The 12,059-nt window shown below is 37.2% G+C and overlaps 1 long non-coding RNA gene across 1 annotated transcript in view; it reads right to left on the bottom strand.

The window, feature by feature from the left end:
- LOC129144302 (uncharacterized) overlaps window positions 1-12,059 on the bottom strand; it is a 30,842-nt gene that overhangs the window by 17,842 nt on the left and 941 nt on the right. The window lies entirely within an intron of this gene.

Here is a 12,059-nt window from a genome sequence, read left to right as displayed (position 1 = left end):
TTCATATATATGAATATAATCTTTATGTCATGACTCACATATGTAATTTTATAATATAGTCCCGGGCACACAGGAGACATGGAAGGAAGAAACAGATAAGGAAAGACAAATTGCTGAGCTCATTTACGATAAAAGTACACACTTCAAAAAAATTCATGAAAAATAGAATGATAAAAATTATTTTCGTTTTGTGTAAAGTTAGAAAAACATAAAGAAAAAATAAGCAAGGCCTAATCTATTGCTTTTTAAAAAAACTTTAGAACACTATAGCCTTTCTACATATAATGTTAATCAAGATGGGAAAGGCAGGACTATGGACCTTTGGAGATAACGCCCATTTATGCGAACACTTTCACATATATAGCAATACCCTAATATGAATTTTTTATCTTACGTGGGTCACTAGTTTATTTGCATTTTTGGGGTATTTAGCTACATTTCCATTTAACTTTTATAATATTGTATATAATATACACACATGTTTAATGTCTTATAATACTGGCAATATTCAGTGTATGGTCATAATTTCTATGATATCAGTAAGGTCGATTATAAAATGTGTTTTTCCACATTTTCTCACTTATAAATGGGAGCTAAATAATGAGAACACAGCCATGCATAGAGGGGAACAACACACATTGGTGCCTATTGGAGGGTGGAGGGTGGGAGGAGAAAGGGGATCAGGAAAAATAACCAATGGGTACTAAGCTTGATACCTAAGTGATGAAATAATCTGTACAGCAAACTCCCATGAGGAAAACTTACCTATATAACAAATCTGCACCAGTACCCCTGAACTTAAAAGTTTAAAAAAAAAAGTTTTTAATAATAGTGATATAACATTTTATCATCAATGATGATGTTTTCATTCTTAAAAGATAACCATGTTCATCTGAACTATTTTCAGAAAAAAAATTACTATAAAAAGCACGTTATGTTTAAGCAATATTTTTGTTTTAAAACAAATCTATAAAATCTATCTATCTACCTACCATCTATTTATCATTTAATTACCTCAGCTGCAGTACTGAAAGATGGATGTTTATCAGTGGGACAGACGGGGCATTAAAAAAAGCTAAAATGATGCCCCTCACAGGTCTGCCACCGTGTGTCTATATATGTACTCCTCAGTATATTTCTTAATAGCTGAAATGGCATCGTGCCTGCAACTCATCACTGACTTAATTATCTTTCTGCTCTTATCTAGCCAGGCCAGGAATAGAATAATGAAAGAAATGACAGACTTTGTTGTTGCTATGATTTAGGTAAATTTCCTAGATGACAACTGCTCCTGAAGGAAGACATCATATTGAATTATTGGTGCCAGAAACAAGAGTATTATTTTATACTTTCACATAAAGGCTCTGAGAAAACCTTCCCATCCCATGAGCCTCAGTTGTGTGATTGCAAATAACTGCATCCCTTTTTGGGGGATACGATGCTAGCTAATGCCCATATTTATTCCACATCTCTTTTAACATGGTGTCGATAAGTCAACATAATAAACATTTCTTTCAAAACTGCCATCTCTTTGCCAGTTAAAAAACCCCTCCCACCCAATATTATAAGGTGAGGAGATAGGAATCTAATGAATGGAGTTTAAAGGGTGAGAGCAGGCCGGCGCAGTTGCTCACACCTGTAATCCCAGCACTTTGAGAGGCCTAGGCAGGCAGATCACTTGAGGTCAGGAGTTCGAGACCAGCCTGGCCAACATGGTGAAACCCCGTCTCTATGAAAAATACAAAAATTAGCCTGGCGTGGTGGTGCATGCCTGTAGTCTCAGCTATTTGGGAGGCTGAGGCAGGAGAATCACTTAAACCAGGGAGGCTGAGGTTGCAGTGAGCCAAGAAAGTGCCACTGCACTCCAGCCTGGGCGGTAGAGCAAGACTCCATCTCAAAAAATAAATTTAAAAAATAAATAAATAAAATAAAAAAGGTGAGAGCAGCTCTGAACAGAAGGTGAGCTACTTGAAAAGTTCAATTTTCTTTTTTCAAACATATCCTCATTGAATGCAGCAAGTAGAACTGCATATCCACTTATTAATAGGAAGAAAAGATTAAGCCTTGATTAGGCTAGTTGCTATTTCCTTTTAATCAGTTAAGAGAAAAGAAAAAAAAAACATTTTTATCCTTTTTACCCTCAGGAAAGATGGGAATTCTGTGGTACTTCTACCTCTAACAAATTTAAGGTGTGAAATTACAATAGTATTTTATGACCTAGGTCATAAATACAGGTCACTTGGTTGTAATTTTTGGATTTTTTTTTTTTTTAAACAGAGTCTCGCTCTGTTGCCCAGGCTGGATTGCAGTGGCATGATCTCGTCTCACTGCAACCTCCATCCCCTGGGTTCAAGCAATTCTCCTGCCTCAGCCTCCTGAGTACCTGGGACTACAGGCACATATCACCACGCCCAGCTAATTTTTGTATTTTTAGTAGAGCCAGGGTTTCAATATGTTGGCCAAGATGGTCTTGGTCTCCTGACCTCGCGATCCACCCGCCTCGGTCTCCCAAAGTGCTGGGATTACAGGTGTGAGCCACCACGCCCAACCCTGGATTTTAGTTTTTTACGCCTAAAGAAATACAATGATATGTTATGTGAAGAACAACATCCTGTCTCCTCCAATACATACAAATAAAAGTGTAAATAGCATATTTTTATTTATGTTTTTAAAATACAGAAATTGTAGGCAAGCACCAATTCAGTAAGAATTTTTTTATATTTTAAAATAATAGTGTTCTCTGCTTCTCATCAATATTTTTCCCATTCTCAAGAATTTATGCTAAGTGAATATATATGAAAGTATGTATGTTTTTATAAATATGATTACACACACCTAATACAGGAAGCTTTCACTTTGTGTGGAAATACAGGATAGCAATAATGACCATATAAGGTGAAACTTCAAAGTAATCATAACAATCAATAATAATAATTTTGCTGTGACCTCCAAACATTTTTGGCAATTTTTATTATTAAAAATTATTTTCACTGTAAATTATAAATGTATAAAGAAATTCATCAAGAACTATAAAAATGAATATTTACATAGTATACTGTAATTAAAACAGAGACATTGAGAATTAAAGTGCTCTATTTATTGGTAAAAAGCATTATTATTTTATTTTTATGAAAATAATTTCAACATTTATTATAAATTAAAGGGTACATGTGCAGGTTTGAAACATGGGTACATGTTGTTATGCTGAGGTTTGGGGTCCCAACAATCCCATCACCCACGCAGTAGGCATAGCTTCCAACAGGTGGTTCTACAGCCTGCACCCACTCCTCTCCTTCTAGTGGTCCTCAGTGCCTATTGTTCCTATATTTATGTTCCTGTGTGCTGTGTTTAGCTCTCATTTATGAGTGAGAATATGCAGTATTTGGTTTTCTGTTTTTATGTTACTTAGCTTAGAATAATGGCTTCCAGCTCCATTCATGTTGCTGTAAAAGTCATGATTTTATTCCTTTTTATGGCTGTGTGTCCAGAGTTGGTTCCTTCCGGTGGGTTCCTGATCTTGCTGACTTCAAGAAGGGAGACATGGACCTTTGCGGTGAGCTTTACAGCTCTTAAAGATGGCACAGACCCAAAGAGTGAGCAGCAGCCAGATTTATTGTGAAGAGAGAAATAACAAAGCTTTCACAGGGTGAAGGGAACTGAACAGGTTACCCCTGCAGACTGAGGGGGCCAGCTTTTATTCCCTTATTTATCCCCCACCCATGTCCTGCTGATTGGTCCATTATACAGAGTGCTGATTAGTCCATTTTACAGAACACTGATTGGTCCATTTTACAGAGCACTGATTGGTCCATTTTACAGAGTGCTGATTGGTCCATTTTACAAACCTCTAGCTAGCCACAGAGAGCTGATTGGTGCATTTTACAATCCTAGCTGCAGAGTGCTGATTGGTGCATTTTACAATCCTCTTATAAGACAGAAAAGTTCTCCAAGTCCCCACCCAACCCAGAAGTCCATCTGGCTTCACCTCTCAGCTGTAGTGTTACATGGTATATTTATAATACAGCATTTTCTTTATCCAATTGACTGTTGATGGGCATCTAGATTGAATCTATGTCTTTGTTATTGTGAATAGTGCTGCAATGAACATAAGACTCCATGTGTTTTATTGATAGAATGAATTATTTCCTTTGGGCACATACTCAGTAGTGGAATTACTGGATCGAATGGTAGTTGTACTTTCAGTTCTTTAAGAAATCTCCATCTGGGCACAGTGACTCACGCCTGTAATCTCAGCATTTTGGGAGGCTGTGGTGAGTGGATCACCTGAGGTCAGGAGTTCAAGACCAGCCTGGCCAACATGGTGAAACCCTGTCTCTACTAAAAAATACAAAAATTAGTCGGACATGGTGTTGGGCACCTGTAATCCCAGCTACTCTGGAGGCTGAGTCAGGAAAATTGCTTGAACCTGGGAGGTGGAGGTTGCAGTGAGCAGAGATTGTGCCACTGCACTCCAGCCTGCACAACAGAGACTCAAAAAGAAATCGCCATACTGTTTTCCATAGTGGTTGTACTAATTTACATTCACACTAGTAGTTTGAAAATGTTCCCTTTCACCACATCCATACCAACATCTTTTGTTTTTTGATTTTTTAATTATGGTCATTCCTGCAGCAGTAGACGATTTTCTCATTGCGGTTTTAATTTGCATTTCCCTCTCTAATGATTAGTGCTGTTGAGCACTTTTTCATATGTTTGTTGGCTGTTTGTATATCTTCTTTTGAGAAACATCTGTTCATATCATTTGCCCATTTTTGATGGGATTATTTTTTTCCTTGCTGATTTGTTTGAGTTATTGTAGATTCTAGACACTAGTCTTTTGTCGAAGGCATAGTAGTTTGCAAATATCTTCTCCCACTCTGTGTGTTGTCTGTTTACTTGGCTGATTATTACTTTTGCTGTGCTGAAGGTTTTTAGTTTAATTAGGTCCTATTTATTTATTTATTTATTTTTTGCTTTTCGGTCTTAATCATGAATTTTTTGCCTAAACCAACGTCCGGAAGAGTTCTTCTGATGTAATCTTCTAGAATTTTTATGGTTTCACATTTAAATTTAAGTCTTATCCATTTTGAGTTGATTTTTGTATGCGGTGAGAGATGGGAATCCAGTTTCATTCTTATACATGTGGTTTGCCAATTTTCCTAGCACCATTTATTGAATAGTGTGCCCTTTCCCCAGTTTATGTTTTGGTATGCTTTGTTGAAGATCAGTTGGCTTAAATACTTTCTGGGTTCTCTATTCTGTTCTATTTGTCTATGCTCCTATTTTTATATGAGAATCTTGCTGTTTTGGTAACTATAGCCTTATAGTATGGTTCAAAGTTGGGTAATGTGATGCCTTCAGATTTTTCCTTTTTCTTAGTATTGCTTTGACTATGTGGGCTCTTTTTTGATTCCATAATGAATTTTAGGATTATTTTTCTAGTTCTGTGAAGAATGATGATAGTATTTTAATGAGAATTGCATTGAATCTATAGATTAATATGGGCCATATGGTCATTTTCTTCCCATCCATAAGCATGGAAAGTGATTCCATTTGTTTATGTCATCTAAGATTTTTTCAGCAGTGTTTTTTAGTTTTCCTGTAGAGATCTTTCACCTTTTTGTGCAGCTGTTGTAAAAGGGAGTGAGTTCTTGAATTTATTCTCTACATGGTCGTTGTAAGTGTATTGAAGTGCTACTGATTTATGTACATTGATTTTGCATGCTGAGACTTTTCTGAATTAGTTTATTAGATCTAGAAGCTTTTTAGATGAGTCTTTAGGGTGTCCCAGGTATACAATCACATCATGAACAAACAGCAGCAGTTTGAATCCTTCGTTTTCAACTTGGATGTTCTTTATTTCTTTCTCTTGTCTGATCTGGCTAGGACTTCAAGTATTATGTTGAGTATAAGTAGTAAAAGTAGACACACTTGTCTTGTTCCAGTTCTCAAGGGGAATGCTTTCAACTTTTCCCCATTCAGTGTGATATTAGCTGTGGGTTTGTCATACATGACTTTTATTACTTTGAAGTATGTTCCTTCTAGGCCTATTTTGTTGAGGGCTTTTATCATAAAGGGAAGCTGGATTTTATCCATTGTTTTTCCTGTATCTATTGAGATGATCATATGGTTTTTGTTTTTAATTCTGTTTATTTACTGTATCACAGTTATTGACTTGCATATGTTAAACCATCCCTGTATCCCTAAGATGAAATTCACATGATCGTGATGTATTATTATCTTTTTGATGTGCTGTTGGATTCAGTTGGCTAGTATTTTGTTCAGGATTTTTGCATCTATGTTAATCAGCGATATTCATCTGTAGTTATTTTTTTAATGTCTTTTCCTGGTTTAGGTACTAGGGTAATACTTACTTCATAGAATAATTTAAGGAGGATTCCCTCTGATATGGTTAGGCTTTGTGTCCCCACCCAAATCTCATCTTAAATTTTAATCTCTATAATCTCCACGTGTCAAGGGAGAGACCAGGTGGAGGTAATTGAATAATGGGGGTGGTTCCCCCAGGCTGTTCTCATGATAGTGAGAAAGTTCTCATGAGATCTGATGGTTTTATGAGGGGCTCTTCCCCCTTTCCTCAGCACGTTTCCTTCCTGCTTCCTTGTGAAGAAGGTGCCTTGCATCCCCTCTGCCTTCTGCCATAATTGTGTTTTCTGAGTTTTTCCCAGCCATGCTTAGCTGTAAGTCAATTAAACCTCTTTCCTTTATAAATTACCCAGTCTCAGGCAGTTCTTTATACCAGTATTAAAATGGACTAATACACTCTTTCTCTTTCAGAATTTTTTCAGTAGGATTGGCACCAATACATCTTTGAAGGACTGGTAGAATTCAGCTGTGAATTCATCTAGTCTTGGACTTTTTTTTTTTTTTTAAGTTCTGTGATACATGTGCAGAACATGCAGGTTTGTTACATAGGTATACGTGTGCCATGGTGGTTTGCTGCACCTATTGACCCATCCTCTAAGTTCATTCCCATCACTGCCAACACTCAACAGGCCCCGGTGTGTATTGCTCCCCTCCCTGTGTCCATGTATTCTCATTGTTCAACTCCCACTTATGAATAGGAACATGTGGTGAACTTTCCTCTTAGCGCTGCCTTTGCTGTATCCCAGAGGTTTTGATAAGTTGTGTCAGTATTATCATTCATTTCAAATAATTTTCATATTTCCATTCTGATTTCATAGTTGACCCAATGATCATTCAGGAGCAGGTTATTTAATTTCCACGTATTTGAATGGTTTTGAGGGTTCCTTTTGGAGTGATTTCCAATTATACTTCACTGTGATCTGAGAGAGTACTTGATATAATTTTGATTTTCTTAAATTTATTGAGACTTGTTTTGTGGCCTATCATATGGTCTATCTTTGGTAATGTTCCATGTGCTGATGAGAAGAATGTGTATTATATACTTGTTGGGGAGCATGTTCTGGAAATATACGTTAAATCCATTTGTTCTAGGGTATAGTTTAAGTCCGTTATTTCTTTGTTGGCTTTCTGTCTTGATGATCTGTCTAGTGCTATCAGTGGGGTGTTGAAGTCCCCCACTATTATTGTGTTGCTATCTATCTCATTTCTTAGGTCTAATAGTAACTGTTTTATAAATCTGGAAGCTCCAGTGTTAGGTGCATATAATTTTAAGAGGGTAATGTCTTCCTGTTTTGTGTAGTTTTGAAAAAATCTCTTGATTTTGGTTTCTGTTTTTATTGCACTACTGTTTAAGAATATGCTTGATATAATTTTGATTATTTTAAATTTATTGAGACTTGCTTCAAGATAAAGCATGTGGTTGATATTAGAATATATTCCATGTGTAGATGAGAATAATGTATATTCTACGGTTTCTAGGTGAAGCCTTCTGTAGATGTCTATTAAGTTCAATTGGTCAGGGGTAGAATTTAAATACAGAATATTTTTGTTAGTTTTCTGCCTTGATGATCTGTCTAACACTGTCAGTGGGGTGTTGAAGTCCCTCACTATTATTGTGTGACTCTCGAAGTGTTTTTGTAGGTTAGGAAGAGCTTGTTTTGTAAATGCAGGTGCTCCGATATTGGGTACCTATGTATTTAGGATAGTTAAGTCTTTTTGTTGAATTAAACCCCTTATCATTATGTAATGCTTTATTTGTCCTTCCTGATTGTTATTGGTTTAAAGTCTGTAATATCTGATAAAAGAATAGCAACTCCTGCTCTTTTCTGGTTTCTGTTTGCCTGGTAGGTCTTTCTCTATCCCTTTACTTTGAGCCTGGAGCATTATTATATGGAGATATGTCTCTTGAAGACAACAGACAGTTGGATTTTGTCTTTTTTTATCCAGTTTGCCACTCTATGACTTTTACTCCTTTTTGGGTTTGCTCTGAGAATACTCACTAGTGGCACTTGTGGCTGGAGTGTTTGCCCAAAAATGACTTTGCCACAAAATATTGCTTTTAATATTATTTTTGCATCACTCTAGTTTATTGACTTTGGAAACAAAAGACACTGTTCTATATATAATATTCTGTTTTTAGTAGTGATATTCTCATTTACAAACTATAGTAATTCTCAATTGCTAAAAATATCAAATCCTAGAAAGTTTGGCACTCCTATGCATAATGTTAACATCATTCTCTAATAGTTGTTGGCCAAAAATTCATTTGATGAATCCAATTTTTACAAAATAGATAATTCTAATTATTCTGATGTTAATTCTGTCTAGAAATAACTCAGAGAATAGTTTTTAGATTTTATTTTCACATTTAAAATCAGTCAAATTTTCAACTTCAAAGAGTGTGTTTAAATGAATGCTGGCAAAGAGCTGTACTTTTTATCTAAATGGGAAAAGGGTTTATTGAGGCATGTAGACCATTTATATTCAGGATTAGTATTGACATATGAGATTTTGATTCTGTCATTGTGCTCTTGCTGCTTATTTTGTAGACTTGATTGTGTAATTGTGTAATATCGTATGTGGGCTATGTGCTTGAGTGTGTTTTTGTGGTAGCAGGTTTTGATCTTTGGTTTCCATGTTTAACACTCCATTACGGACATATTTTAAGGGTGGTTTGCTGGTAATGAGTACCCTTAGAGCTGGAGAATTTTATTTTTACTTCGCTTATGAAGTTTAGTTTGGCAGGGTGTGATATTCTTGGTTGGAATTTATTTTCTTTAAGAATGCTGAAAATAGGCTCCCAATCTCTTATGGTTTGTAAGGTTTCTGTTGAGAGGTCTGCTGCTAGCCTGATGAGGTTCTCTTTTTAGGTGGCCTGACCTTTTTTCCACCTACCTTTAAGTTTTTTGTGTTTGTGTTTACACTGGTGAATCTGATGACTATGTGCCTTGGGTATGGTTATCTTGTGTAGTATCTTGCAGAGGTTCTCTGTGTTTCATGAATTTGTACATCCTCCTCTCTAGCAAGATTAGAAAGTTTTCATAAACGGTGTCCTCAAATGTGTTTTCCAAGTTGCCTACTCTCTCTTCTTCTGTCTCAGAAATTCCAGTGAGTCATAGATTTGGTCTCTTTATGTAATCGCACATTTCTCAGAGGTTTTGTTCAGGTTTCTGAATTCTTTTTTCTTTATTTTTGTCTGACTGAGTTGATTTGAAAAACCAGCCTTCAATCTCTGAAATTCTTTCTTCAGCTTGATCTAGTCTAATGTTGATGCTTCTAACTGTATTGTGAAATTCTTGACGTAAATTCTTCAGTTCTAGAAGTTTAGTTTTGTTCTTTCATAAAATGGCTATTTCGTCTTTTAGCTCCTAGATCATTTTTAAAAAATTATTACATTCCTTGGATTTGGTTTCAACTTTCTCCTTAATCCTGATGAGCTTTCTTGCTATCCAGATTCTGAATTCTATGTCCATCCTTTCAGTCATCTCAGTCTGACCAAGAACCATTTCTAGGGTTCTAGTGGGTTCTTTTGCAGTTAAGGGAACACACTGGCTTTTTGAGTTTCGAGTTCTTGGATTGAAACTTTCTTATGTGTGAGGGCTAATGTTCCTTTAACTGTGATGTGAGTTAAGTTTAGTCAGTTGGCTTTATTTCTGGATATTTTCAGAGGGCCAGAACTCTGTACTAAATCTATATTTGTGGCTGGATTTTTGCCTTAGTTTTCACAGGTGCTGTACAGTAGCAAAATATTTTGGTGTTGCATTTTGAGCTGTAATCTAGTATGTGGCATTTACAAGTACTGGCTGGCAGATAGACTCTTACTCAGCCATATGTCTCTTTGGTACTTTGGCACAGTTGGCAGCAGTGCTCTTCTGTGTTTGAGAAGATGTGGGAGAGAAATGACTGCCTCACCTGGCCGGCTCCTGCATTTTGGAAGAGCCTCCTCCAATCATTGGTTCCATGGTTGTGTTGCCTTTGTTAGGTGTTCTTGTCCACAGGGCTCCCTCAGGCAGGGATCATGGTTGGCAGACCACACTAGCTGCCTCTAGTCTGTCATCTTGACTCCCTCCTCCTATAGGACCTGCTGGACAGGTCCTGTTGAGGGAGGCACACCCTGCTTGCTCCTCCACTCACTCACAAAACCAGGCACCTAACACCTCTCCATGTTCTGAGAGTAAGCGCTCTCCCTTCTTTGGTCACTAACTCAGCCAGTGGGTACCACTCAGCTAGAAGCAGCGGGGGTGCTTACCCAATCTACTGTCTGGGTGCTTCTTGTGGGAACATGGGATTACACCCTCCCACAGAGTTTAGGCAGAAGCATTTCCACTGTGCTGCAAGCCACAGGAGGTATGGACCACCTGGCTATGAGCAGTGGTGATGGATGTGTTGCCCATCCTGCCATCAAAGTGCTTCCCGAGGAACCTGGAGCTGTTCCCCCTGGCAGAGTTGAGGCAGAAGCAAGGCCACTGCGCTGGAAGCTGGCACCAAGCCTAGTCTTCTGAGGTGGAGTGGAGCAATCTTACTGTTCTTGGACACTCCAATTGTGTTCTCAGTTGGGGCTATGACAGCTGGTGCTGGGTTTCTCTGAAGTCCAGTGCTTTTGGTGGTCCCCATAGACTTGAGTGCTGCCTCTGCAAAAACTGCAGGTGGCTCTGTATCAGTCTAGCAGCCCGGGGGGTGAAGGGGATTTTCTCCTTCCAAGGCTTGCACAGATCCCTGTGGATCCCCCAGTGGCTCTCACTCACTCATTCACCCTTTCCCCATTTTGGGGCGCTTCTCCTGCCTGTGTACTAATCCCAGATGGGCTTCTGCTTAGCTTCACTCTTTTCTGTTCTCTGTGTTCCCTCACTGCCTTGCTGGATCTCCACATGGTTTATTAGATGATTGGCTTGCAGGGCCGCTAGGCGCTGTTTAGCAGCCACTTTGTTTTCTCTCTGTAGAAGTGTTGCACACTAGCTGCCTCTAGTCTGCCAACTTGACTCTCTCCTCCTATAGTTTCTGAACAGAAACTATTCTCATATAGTTCATCTTCATCATCATCTTATAAATTATGACATGGAATTAGAATCTTTTCTACACCTTGGTAAATTAAATTTTTTTTTCTAAATTTGCAGCAATTCCCAGCATGTATCTTTTGCATCGTCAGTATCATAAGCTAGCTCTAAGAGTTTATTTAAAGTATTTTTTTAACCAATGTCACTTTTTCTATGAAAACATTAGTACAATCATTTTCTTATTTATGAGTGCCAAATTAAAAAATAAAATAGATCAAGTGGAAGGCAATATTGTTTTTATATCAAAAAATAAACAGATATCATAAACAATTTAATGCAAAATAAGAAAAAAACATTCAAAGATTCCTTGGTGTCCAATGTATAATAGAAAAATCGCATACGAGAAATTGAAACATAAGTTTGTATGGAAAGAAATAGAAAGAATACAAAAGTAAATGTGTAAAACAAGCAAAAATTTAAGTAAACTAAAAAAGTATAAGTTAAAACGTGTTTTCAAGTTAATGAAGAACAGAATTAACATTAAAGGCAATAATTTTGATGAAAAGTCCTGAAAGCAATATTTCAAGAATAAAAAGGAAATAGAGGAAAGAATAAAAATCAGCTGACATAATGATCATAATAAGAACAAGAAAGACAAAAATGAAAGCTGAATAAGCCTGA

Source organism: Pan troglodytes, chromosome 5 (assembly GCF_028858775.2).
Source record: "Pan troglodytes isolate AG18354 chromosome 5, NHGRI_mPanTro3-v2.0_pri, whole genome shotgun sequence".
NCBI classification, from domain to species: domain Eukaryota; kingdom Metazoa; phylum Chordata; class Mammalia; order Primates; family Hominidae; genus Pan; species Pan troglodytes.
Note: the sequence above shows the minus strand (reverse complement) of the source record. Positions and strands in the feature narration are given on the sequence as shown.